This window comes from Dendrobates tinctorius, unplaced genomic scaffold (genome assembly GCF_039654945.1).
Source record: "Dendrobates tinctorius isolate UK_male_01 unplaced genomic scaffold, ASM3965494v1 ptg000114l, whole genome shotgun sequence".
Lineage (NCBI taxonomy): Eukaryota > Metazoa > Chordata > Amphibia > Anura > Dendrobatidae > Dendrobates > Dendrobates tinctorius.
This window is the reverse complement of record NW_027361782.1, coordinates 25,813,865-25,826,206: the sequence shown is the minus strand read 5'-3', so window position 1 is coordinate 25,826,206 and position 12,342 is coordinate 25,813,865.

The following is a 12,342-nucleotide window of genomic DNA, read 5'->3' as shown; positions in this document are numbered from 1 at the left end:
GCGCTGCCCTTTCTTTATTGAAGGGTTACGCTGTAATTACGCTGGCAGAGTCCTCTTAATTCATCAAGCCTACAACACATGGCGCTGTTTTCTGCAATCAGGGACGTCACCTTTGTGTCTCTGACCCGGAGCTTCCAGAAGAGTCTGCGGGAGGCGGAAACTGCGCGGCGAAGGGCGCACATTAATGCGGAGGCGCGATCTGGGCCCTGTGTACCCACACATTGTAAACCTTGTGTTATTTGTCTTATTGTTACAATGTAACCAAACTGGGTGTCACATGACAAGCGAGATGATGCTGGATCACAGTCCGCTGTCCTGGACTCCAAGGCTTCCCTTGGGAAAGGGTTAATTATGGATACTTTGTGTTTTAAGATGGATCATCTGATGACAAATAATTGTCCTTCAGGAAGGGCAGAGGTTCCTGTCCGGGATCCCGATGAAACAGACCAAAGTCTGACATTAACATTTACCACCTAATTGTAAGATCGCTGGGGGTCCGACCGCTGAGATCCCCACTAATAACAAGAATGGGGGTCCCAAAACCCTGTGTAACCTAAAGTGCGCACATGTGACCGCTACTCTATTCACTGTCTATACAGTCATAGAAATGAATGAAGCGGTGGTCACACGAGGGCCGTGAGACCCCATTCATAGGATTAGTAGGGATCTATGCAGAGAGTCTTGATACATTGACATCCTTTGTGTGGTCACGTGACTGCTGTGAGAGACTTTTCCCATTCACAGTGAATGCGGTATGTGTCACGTGACCTCCTTGGAATGTCACTGTCACGTTTCTGCTACATTTCAGACATTCTCCAATCAGAACTCAGAGTCCAGTGAAACAATGATCACAGAAGATACAAGGAGTCTGTGAGGATGGACCTGACCCGACAGGCGCTCCGTCAGCCTACAGGCCAGTGTGAACAGTGGCCTCCCAGAGAATAGGAAATAGACAAAGGGGAGGGGCTTCAGTAATAATGAACATAGACTCCAAGCCCCTCCTTCTACATGTCTGGAAAGGAGGCTAGTCAGTATCACCATACTGGTCCAAATTAATACCCACTATGAAAAGGGAAACCCCGATGACCCCTGTCGATCTGACATTTTATCCATTATTACTCTACATGAACCGGTCATTTTCTGGCTGGTCAGTCACAAAAAGATTTATTAACGCAATGATGAGAATAAAATAGAAAGAATTCTCAATGCCAGCGCTGCCTATCTCTAATGTGGGGTCTCCCATAAATATCTACATAGACGTCTAGTGAAGAAGAGATGAAGTACTTCCCTAATGAAGACGATCCTCCATCTCTGAGGATTTCAGCATTACGTATGTGGCACCACACCATTCATTCACCTCATCTACGCGGGTTATTTTCTCGCTACAGTACACACAGTGCATCTCCTGGTTTTCTTATTTTCTACTAGTTTCTGGATGTGTCCTGAGCTGGGACTGATTGACGGCTCCTGATGACCGCTGCCGGGGGCTGGAGGTGCTCAGCGAGATTACTATGACCAAGGTTAAGCGCAACGAGGCGGTCGTAGGGCGCAGGTCTGACACACGCTGAAGCCTCAGCAGGAGCTTGTGCTTCAGGACAGTAAATGCTCAATTACCCCAATCCTCTCACACTCTGTGGTTTAATTGTTTGCGGTCTCGTTATTCAGATTTTTATTGTTAATGTCTCTTTAAGGCGTAAAGTTCACGCACCGGTGAACGCAAGAAAATAATGGTGAGATGAAGGAACTGAAGTGTGAGGAGCAGGAGGCTTCTGCATCCATAAACAGGGGGCACAGGCGGCCAGCGGCAAACGGTGTGAACATAGGGGGAACAAGAAGTAAAATGATCCACAAATAATGCATCATTGTATCACAATCTATACAATACAGACGAATCCAACAGATCATTGACAAATTCAGCCATGTCAGTAGGGATTCAGACAGATTTATGGTTTGAGACTTTTTATAAAGTTGCACAAAGAGAAGAATTCATCATAAGAGGAATTTTTGGAGTCAGTTTTACTTTTGGTTGCATTGTTGTTATTTGCACCAAATTTACGAAATGTTTTATAAATTGGAGCATCTTTAGATATAACACCTCTGCCAAAAATGGATTTCCTCTTTTTACACCCCCCCACCACCACTGTACTGGAATAAGTGTGTGACTTTTTTTTATAACTTTTAAGAATGTTGCAATTCTTTAATCTGTTGTGCATTATTTCCACAACTGACCACATTGAGATTACATCCGTTCTTTAAAAGGGGTGCAGTGCAGCGGGGTTGGTCCACTGTGACAGACAGGCCCAGGAAAGTTCAAAATCAAAGTCTCTTTTAATTATCGACGTACTCACAAACAGAAAGTAAATAGGATCCTCCGGATCGCAGCCGAGAAACAAAGACAGTCTGTGACGGAGACCGGTTGCTGTGGGCAACTGCACCACCGTGTACGCTGAGGGGTGTCAGGCCTTTTAGCTCTGCTTGGCTCTGTGTTACCTCACACAGGTGGGAGCTATGCAGAGCCTTCTGCTCTGCATGCTTGCAAAACCAAACTGACACCCCCAACCATCTGCTGCAGGGGTTTTTACAAGCAACCTGTGGTCGTTGGCCACAAGGAAAACATGTCTGGGAGGGAAACGGACTACCATCCTGTAGTCCGTTTCAAAAATAAAAGCCCATGGCAGGTTTTCTTAAATCTGCCTTGGATAAACAGCTTGCTCAAGATCAGATTTACTTTTATTTTGCACTGCAACCACAGCTATGCCTGTGACTGCAATGCACTCCCGCGGCCTCAATACGCCTCTGTGCGCATCCTGGGGGACACATAGCGACCCTTGCATATGACACCGGTCACTGCTTCACAGGGGGAAGGGAAGTTAAGTAGCAAAATGTCGTTTTTGGGGCGTTTTTTAGGAAAAATGGTGTGCAACAACATTTTAACAAGAAAAATGGCACAAAGCCTTTATAAAATACCCACAAAAAGTAACCAACTGATTCCAGAGTAAGAGAGAGGTGTAGAAAGTGGAGAAACGGAGGCACCAATTTATCAAACATCGTGCGACACTTTGAAGCAATAAACGGAAACACGACCACAAGCAAAACTGAAACTTGATCAGTTTTCTATTCCTTGTTTTAGTGTATGAAAGTTGCAAATTAGCACAGTCCATATTTGTCCAATATTTGGAACTCTTTTCTTTTCTGCTGCTTGCAACACAGTTGCAGAATGGGTAGGGAGTGCCGCAGATGAGCAAATTTACTATGATATGTGCAAAAAATGTGTGTAAATTATAGCGCATAGCTGCACCAGCATTGTTCTGATTTTCTGGGGCATAGACAGTGAGAGACCGACACAATTTATAAAAAGGTCAGCGCCTTCTAAAAAGTTCACGTGCAACTTACTCCAACAGGTTTATGACCTGTGTATAAAATGCTGGCGGTAACACATTCCACTCAAAGATTTCAATTTCTGCTGTAGAGAAAGGAAAAGTTTATAATTCTTAAAATACTGGGGGCATGTTACTCAATAATACTATGGTTTAGGATTGGTGCTTGATATGATGGTGCTTCTATGTTTACTTCTGAGTGGTAAGTTATCAGGGGAATATTTATTGTCACTTTTATGGATTCTGCTTTTTCTTATGTGAACAAAATTTGCGCTATATTTATAAAATTTCGGATTTGGTGCAAAGAACTCTAAGGGTCTGTGCACACTTTGCGGATTTCACTGCGAATCCGCAGTGGATTTGGCCCTGCGGATCCGCAGCAGTTTTCCAGGCGGTGTACAGTACCATGTAAACCTATGGAAAACCAAATCCACTGTGCACATGCTGCAGAAAATTCCGCACAGATTTGCTGCGGTTTATTTTCCGCAGCAAGTCAATTCTTTGTGCGGAATCCGCAGTGTTTTAACACCTCTTTCTTCATAGGAATCCGCAGGTGTAAAAACGCAGGTGAAATCTGCACAAAATCTGCAGAAAATCCGCAGTAAATCTGCACTAAATTCAGCAAGATCCGCGCTGAAAAATCCGCAGCCAAATCTGCAATGTGTGCACATATCCCAAAACTTATAAGTGGAGTGAAAGAAACCAGGTCAGTAGATCTAGAGGTAGAGAAGACAGTTTTATTATGGCTAAGGAATAGGGATGAGCGGTCCAATGGACATTCGGTTCTGGTACCTGACCAGGATTTTATTCGAAAGTTCGGTTTGTGTGCCAGAACTGCACCTGAACTTGAACCAGAACCCAAACCTCATTGAATACAATGGGGACCTGAACTTTTGAGCTGGTAAATTCTTTCTCTCTACTTGCAAAAGACTTACCCCAGAACTCAGAACTTTGCAACAGACTTCCTCCAGAACTCAGAACTTGGCAACAGACATCCACCAGAACTCAGAACTTGGCAACAGACGTCCAAGAGAAGAGACTGGACACTAATTATCTGGTACGTACCCCAAACTTTTAAGTTCCGGTTCGCTCATCTCTACAAAGGAGAACTAGATTCTGTATCAAGAGTTGTTATCAGTTTATCCCTCACATCTGTAATGGTACAAACTAATACAATTTTGCATTATTTTAGACAAATGATGAATGCCATAAAGTTAAAAAAACACTTATATATACTGTACATATACAGTTGTGCTCAAAAGTTTACATACCTCGGCAGAATTTTTGGTTTCTTGGCCTTTTTTCAGAGAATATGAATGATAACACCAAAACTTTTTCTCCACTCATGGTTAGTGGTTGGGTGAAGCCATTTATTGTCAAACTACTGTGTTTTCTCTTTTTAAATCATAATGACAATCCAAAACATCCAACTGACCCTGATCAAAAGTTCACATACCCCATTTCTTGACAGCTTGAAGTCTTTTGTGGTAGTTGTACCATCCCAGAAAATAAAGAACCTCATCCACAACTACCACAAACGACTGCAGGGGTATATAAACTTTTGAGCACAACTGTACTTGTACACATCACAAAATTCCATTAATAAAAAGAAAAAAGAAGCTCATTCATTACTGCAATTAAAAAGCCTGCTACATCAATCTAAAAATTAATATTTAAAACAAAAGGGGAAAAATAAGCTTTAAAAAAAATAAAACCTCTGACTGTAAAACTCCATCTGATACAATGTTTTAATATCAATCTTATAGAAGTGGTAAAGAATGAACCTTTTTCAGACGTGAGGCAAATATTACGCTTGGAATTTTTCCCCTTGATTTTCTCTATCCTAATCATCTACATATCCCTTACCGGCTCTTTAAAATTTTGCAATCTTTTTAAAAAGTCAAAAAGTTAATTTTCTAAACTCACTTTGTCAAGCCAAACGCTGACCAACTTTTGTGGATAAAATTTGAATTGTCGATTTAGCCTCAAATTAGATAAAAATTAATGTAAATGAACGTTACATTTGGTGATCACCAGAAAAAGAAAAAGATGCAAATTACACCAGTAAAATGAAGCAAAAGGAATATTCACCAGATTGTATTGTTAATGGAGGTACCATAAGTGAATTTTGGTAAATTCTTTTTTTTTTTTTAAATCAGAAACGTGTTTTTTCTTCCTTTGTTGATTTTTATTTAACAACTTTATTAAGATATTTACAAATGATACTCTGGAATGTCTCTTTATTGCGATACATTAGTGGTCCGTGAACATTATCAAGCACCTATGAAGCTTTTCCTTAGGTGCATTCTATTATGAAAAAGCTTATGGCTACCTTCAGGATCTTTCTCATGCCCGTAGCTGCCATATCTTATGGCTGGACCCTCCAATTGCATCGGTTGGCGATGTGATGATTCGTTCTTTGAGTTAGTCATCTAGATGGTCACTATTGACTGCAACAGCTAAGAAATGAGACTGGAGTACGGTATTAATAAGACTTCCGCCATCTTTTTCTCCAGTCGTCCCATTTGTCCTACGGTTATAGATCATAGTTACAAAAGATCAGGCTCTGATGTTCCAGGAAATGTCCGGTCTGCAATCAGTGTTGATATCCTGAGAATGTAACATTCTAACGAGAGAGGATGAATGACGTGGACTACACTGTGTAGGGTGGACGTGATGGACGTAACGCTGGTGTGGATGGCAGATCTGCAGAACAGAGGGATCGGGGCCACTTTGAACTTTAAGATCTTATAAATGGCTTCTTTGAATGGACGGCTGGTGAGGAAGTTGCAGGAAGAGGAGTCTGAGAAGTTTGTGCTTACTTGGAGCTTTTGACACTGTTCCTCGCTGTGCGTACAGGTGGCCGCGGCACAAACGGTTCCTGCCAATTTCTAAAGTTACACATTTATCCAGTAAAACAAGCATCCTGATCCGGGTGCGCAGGCAGGGCACGCACCAGGGGCCTCCCGAGCATGCAGATTAAATATCACTGATTCTGCAGCCTGGGCCGGGCAGAGGCCTCGCAAGCACAATCCCTCTGTCTCTTCCTGTCCTCAGAAGAGCAGGATAATAGGAGTCGTCCCCAGAGAGGCGGCAGGAACTTTTCCAGCACAGGACACGTGTTCAGCACATTTACTGGAATGTTCCCTTCAGACAAAAGAACTTGTGTCAAATCCAAAAAGTTTCATCCCCGGTCCTGAGATAGTGATGGAAATGGAAATGTCTTAATGGACTGGGGGGAAAAGGGTTAATTGTCAGTCGTCAAGTACATTTCATTATTATTTACTTTTATCTGCTAGAAACCTCCAACAGGAAACATTTGATATTTTGTAAGATGGCGGTGGAGGAGACGAGGCTGTCACGTCCCTCGTCTGAGTTATTGGTTGCAGATGAAACTTGTACAATCCACAACAAAGCGACAAACTCTTACACCTGCAATTATATCTGCTCAGGGCTTCCATTCTTTATTATGTTCAAGGAGCTGGAAACTGATACATTAATGCACTGTGTGAATACAATGTAACCAAAATATAAATAATAGAGATGAAAATCCACCAATATTCTAATTGGCCAAGAAAATCGATATCTATAGAATTTATCTGATGTGAATTGAATGTGTCATGACTGCAGTTATAAAAAAAAAGCCTTTTATTAAATTCCAAGGTCTCCTGACCCCAGAGCATAATAATTGGATGGTCACCAAGGGGTTAAAAAACATTCAGTGGTCCAAGAGGAAATGTTCTCCAGCATCAAAGGAAAATAGTCAGAACTTAGCCTTTAATCATAAAGGATAAAAAAAAAATGGCAGAATTCAAAAAACAGAATGTTCACGTGTTTTGGGTAGAAAAACCCTTAATCATAGCTATGACCATTGAGAGCCATTTGTGCTCGCCCCGTGTGCCACATCCGGACCAGAGATGTCCACCCGGGAAATGTTCTGGGATACTTGGCTCTGACACAGGAGTCGGGAGCTGAATTGACATTTTTTCTATTTCTTCTTTTGCTAAAAAAAACCCTTATCAGACTCACACCTTGCCTCTCACCTGTTCCTCTCTGGTCCTCAGCTGCTGTCCTCAGGCACCCACTCCGACACCATCTCCTCCCCACTGGAATATGCATTGAGGCTTAGCTGTTGCCAATGAAGAGGAAACCGGCCGAAGAAGAGCGGCTGCCTTATGAGGTCAATGGAGGACCAGCATGTACTGTAGTGGCAGAGAATAATTCACTAACTTTTAGTGCTCGTATCTGGGGTTACACAAGTAGAAAACGTGTACAGGTAAAGGGGTCTCCTATTGAGCATCAGGCGGAGTCAGGACTCGGCCCCTGTGTAACATCACTGGTCGTATAGAGGGCATGTGCTTCAGGAAAGCCCCTCTCTTATTACTAATACACAAACATGGCAGCAAGATATAAACAAATCCTATTTAAAGGTATTGAATCACCTTTATTGTTTTCTAAATAAAGCCAGGTTTTTAATTATGTTCTCTGTTATAGTGGACACCATCTTGAACATTGCAGCAGCTACACGGAACCTATAGGCAGAAGATGATGTCTTTGGTAGAGTGTTGTGGGCATGAAAGTGAGTTGTGACATCAACCATTGGAAATGATGGATCCTGTCCCAGTGTTATCTGTGGTGGCAGCAAAGAGAATCATAATGTATTTCTGTATACAGAGAGCTCCCCCTAGTGCTGACTGCAGAAAGAATCTTATCCTGTATCTCTGTATACAGGGAGCTCCCCCTAGTGTGGCTGCAAACAGAATCTCATCACATATCTCTGCATACAGAGAGCTCTTCCTAGTGGTGGCTGCATACAGGATCTTATCATGCATCTCTGTATACAGGGAGCTCCCCCTAGTGGTGACTGCAGACGGGATCTTATCATGTATCTCTGTATCCAGGGAGCTCCCCCTAGTGGTGACTGCAGACAATATTATTATGTATATCTATATACAGGGAGCTCCCCCTAGTGGTGGCTGCAGGCAGGATCTTATCATGTATCTCTGTATACAGGGAGCTCCCCCTAGTGGTGACTGCAGACAGGATCTTATCATGTATCTTTGTATGCAGGGAGCTCCCCCTAGTGGTGGCTGCAGGAAGGATCTTATCATGTATCTCTGTATACAGGGAACTCCCCATAGTGCTGACTGCAGACAGGATCTTATCATATATCTCTGCATACAGGCAGCTCCCCTAGTGGTGGCTGCAGACAGAATCTTATCATGTATCTGTATACAGGAAGCTCCACCTAGTGGTGGCTGAAGGCAGGATCTTATTATGTATCTCTGTATACAGTGAGCTCCCCCTAGTGGTGGCTTTAGACAGAATCTTATCATGTATCTGTATACAGGGAGCTCCCCCTAGTGGCAGAAAATAATGAAAGCAATTATTAGTATATACAAGTAATATCCATATTACGCTGATCCATGGTGCCAATATGTGACTGTATACTGTACGTATAGTGATTGGATGACGTCTAATTACTTCCATTCATATACATAACAATGATGCTACATAAATAAATAATAATAATAACATTTAAATACATTCCAGCTTTTTTTTAATGAAGGGAACCTGGCAGCTCCTCTGTAATATTTTATATGTGGATGGACAATAATGTAACCTGACTACAAGGATGGGCTGTGGGTGGCAACATTTATTTTGGAGAGTTGCTCCCCAGACTGTTTACAGCACTCTTTGAGGCCTGCAGGGGTCAGTGTAACGCCAATCTCTATGCAGGCGATCAACCACATATAATCTTTTAATCTTTTTCCCTTTAGTTATTCTGCTTGTTCTTCCAATGATCACACAGAGGAAAGATTGTGATTTTCTGGTTAAGGGAAACGTTCCCTGAAACTACTGGAAGATTGTGTAAGTTTTGGATGTTTTTGGATTCGTCCACCGGGGATTTTACAAGGCCATGGGCTCAGGTCACCACTAGAGGCTCTGCTCTTCCTTGTAAATGTATATTCATTTTGCTGGGCGTCTGTTTACTGTCAGTAAATGGTAACATTCGGAACATCCAAAACCAGTCCTGACTTGTCACAGCTGAGGACTTGTTACAATATATCCAGTCTGTTGATGCTGTGTAGACATTTCCTTGGCTACAGTTCTTATCCATGCCAATGATTTGTAAAAACCCATTACCTTCGTATTTCAGTTTTCTGTTTACTTTCATTGAATGGAAACATTACATGAAGAAATCCTGATTGTTGACACTTCTGATGTTGAGTTTGCTGCCATGGTGCAGTTGAGGCTCGCACCTCCATATATTCTCCGTCTGTGAATCACCATCGGATCGCCTCCATTTATAAGTTATTTCAGATACATTTCTCCGTTCTGTTCTTGTGTTTCACGGAATATTGTGCAGCAGAGAATTGCGCGCCATACTTTATCTCTGTCCATGTGAAAGTCCAGATTAATTTACGACGCCTGTGGACGGGCGCCCATGATAAAGCGCGCCCATGATAAATGACCGCTATTTATTTGTTTTAAAAGCAATGCAATCACAGCGTCTATCTGCGATCTGCATAGTGGAAGACACTGCCCCCCCCCAACTAATGCTAATAAATTAGCTGCTTCTGTAGCGGGACGGCGACATAATGCCCCAATCTATCATTATTTAATGCGTTACTTATCAGTGTTCGGCATTGATATCGGGGGTATAAGATACAAATCATCACATGGACCCCTGATAGTTATGTGACTGCTTCACATCCGTAATTAAACTGTGCCAAAATTTAAATATGAATACTAGTATGGACGGAGGTTAAAAAAATCTCCCGAAAATTGATTTTGGCCAAATATATTAATTTTGAATGTTGGGGGTAGAATTGATCCTCATGATTTAATTTAGTGCGATTGAAGGGGTTGAAAAAATAGAAATCTGTAATACTCACCTCTCCTCGGACCTTCCCACACTTTACGTGCTACCACCGATCCCTGCCCAGTCCTCCAGTCAGCTCTCTTGCAGTCCCATGCAGTCACGTGAGGCACTACGTCCATATTTGACATTAATGACGTGAGTCACACCCCATGCGGTGATGTCTGCTGTAAGCCCAGAAGAGAGAAGACCAAGGTGAAATGATCAGAGGTCTTGGTAGAGAGTGGCGGTGGCCACGTGGACGGCTACAGGGAGGACCATGGAGAGGGAAATATAAAATATTATTCTTTTTACTCATGCCTGGCCTTGAAAATCCAGGCTGGCTAATATTTTTCTGGATTTGCACAAATCAAATCCCTGAAACTCCTGATTCTTAGTGAATTTCTAATTGATTCTCTTATCTTTACTTAGAACCTATGATAAAACTATGCCCAAAACAGAGTTTTGCTTCTGTTTCCTCGCTATCAGCTCCTAGGCCTATGTGACCTAACATCCTTAGAGAATTATGTCCTTCAGCCATTGGATGAGGTAGGACACTATGTAGATGTCACAGGCACTGACCATGAGAAGCAGGAGCACATCAATGTAGTAATTGTGCCTCTGCCCTCATTGTTTTTAATGGTCAGGATCTGCAGGGGTGTGACCAAATTGGCAGGGGTGTGACATAGGACAAGGGCACCACCCTAGAGCAACACTTGGAAAAAGTTCCAACTCCACCCTGAGGAACTGGGATCAAGCTTAGGAATAAAAGAGATGACAATTCTTTTGGTTTCATCCTGTGTGTGTTTGCTGTTACCACAGTCTCACACTCAGTCTCTGGTACGTTGGTGCTTCTACCATGGATCTATGTAAATATCACATGATAGATTTTTGATCCAAGTCCTAGAGATTGAGAATCACCACTTGGGCCACAGCATCTTCTTAGCAACCTCTGATGTCAGGGATGAGCTATTGGGCCCCCTCAGGCTCTGGGCCCCCGTGTGATTGGAAAACTCTGCGCCAGTCATAATGTCGCCATTAATCTGAAGAATCTGCACTGACCCATTATAAACAAATGTATCTAGGTGCACTGAAACCCCTAATACTTCCTACAGCTGATGCTTTGTTACCATTACATCCACTCTAGACAATTCACTTTGAGCTAAACAGCAACAAAAACATGTTTCCTGTATAAGAGAGTAAAATAAATAAACGCTAGAATGTATCAGTGCTGCTAAAATCAGTCTGGTCTCCAGACACAGAGGATTGTCTAGAATAGAAACAACTCTAACAAACTCTCAGCTGTGAGAAGTATCAGGTTTCTAACATGTAAGTGTGGAATGTCTTCAATTCCTTACAGCAAACAGAGCTGTTATAATGATGCGAAATATAAAGCAAAGTGGAGTTTTTAGAAGTCATTGCCTCTGGGGGAGACTAAACAGCAATACAGCAGCACATGTAGGAGCCATATGGCGGCACACAGTATACAGATCCGTAGCATGGACCTGTTATAGCGCGTGACTGGGATCTGATAGCGGAGCGTCTGAACACAGGGCCCGTCTGCTGCTGCCCGTTACTGTCCTGAGGTCTTGGTGCCAGATCTTTCTCTGCAGTTTTATTTTTATCTTTTTGGGAAACTCTTGAGACTTTTTGTTTGGAGACATAATAAGCGTCTGCGGTTTTGCACTTTGTGGCCGGTCTCGGGTCAGATGGGCCATTCTCCTCCCCACGTTTCTTGTTTTCGGTGAGGGATAATGTGAGCACAAAGTGAGTCTGCCGGTCTCACATCATAATCTCTTTACAGGAAAAAGACATCAGGCGGAACATGAACACTGGGGGATGACATTTTTATGACTAAGACAGGGTCAGCCTTAGGAGCAGGCAAACTAGGCATTTACCTAGGGCCTCTACTCGCCCAGGGACCCACAGCCAGTGGCGTGCTGCTAATAGCTGCACACCTCATGGCCGCTATGATGCCCTTGAGTCAGGTCAGGGGGGCCCGGTGCCAGCGCTAGCCTCAGGCACCCCCGCATCGTGCATTCAACTTGATCAGCATACTAAATGACAGTACAGGTGAAATCAGAAATGGAAGAGAGAGTGTCA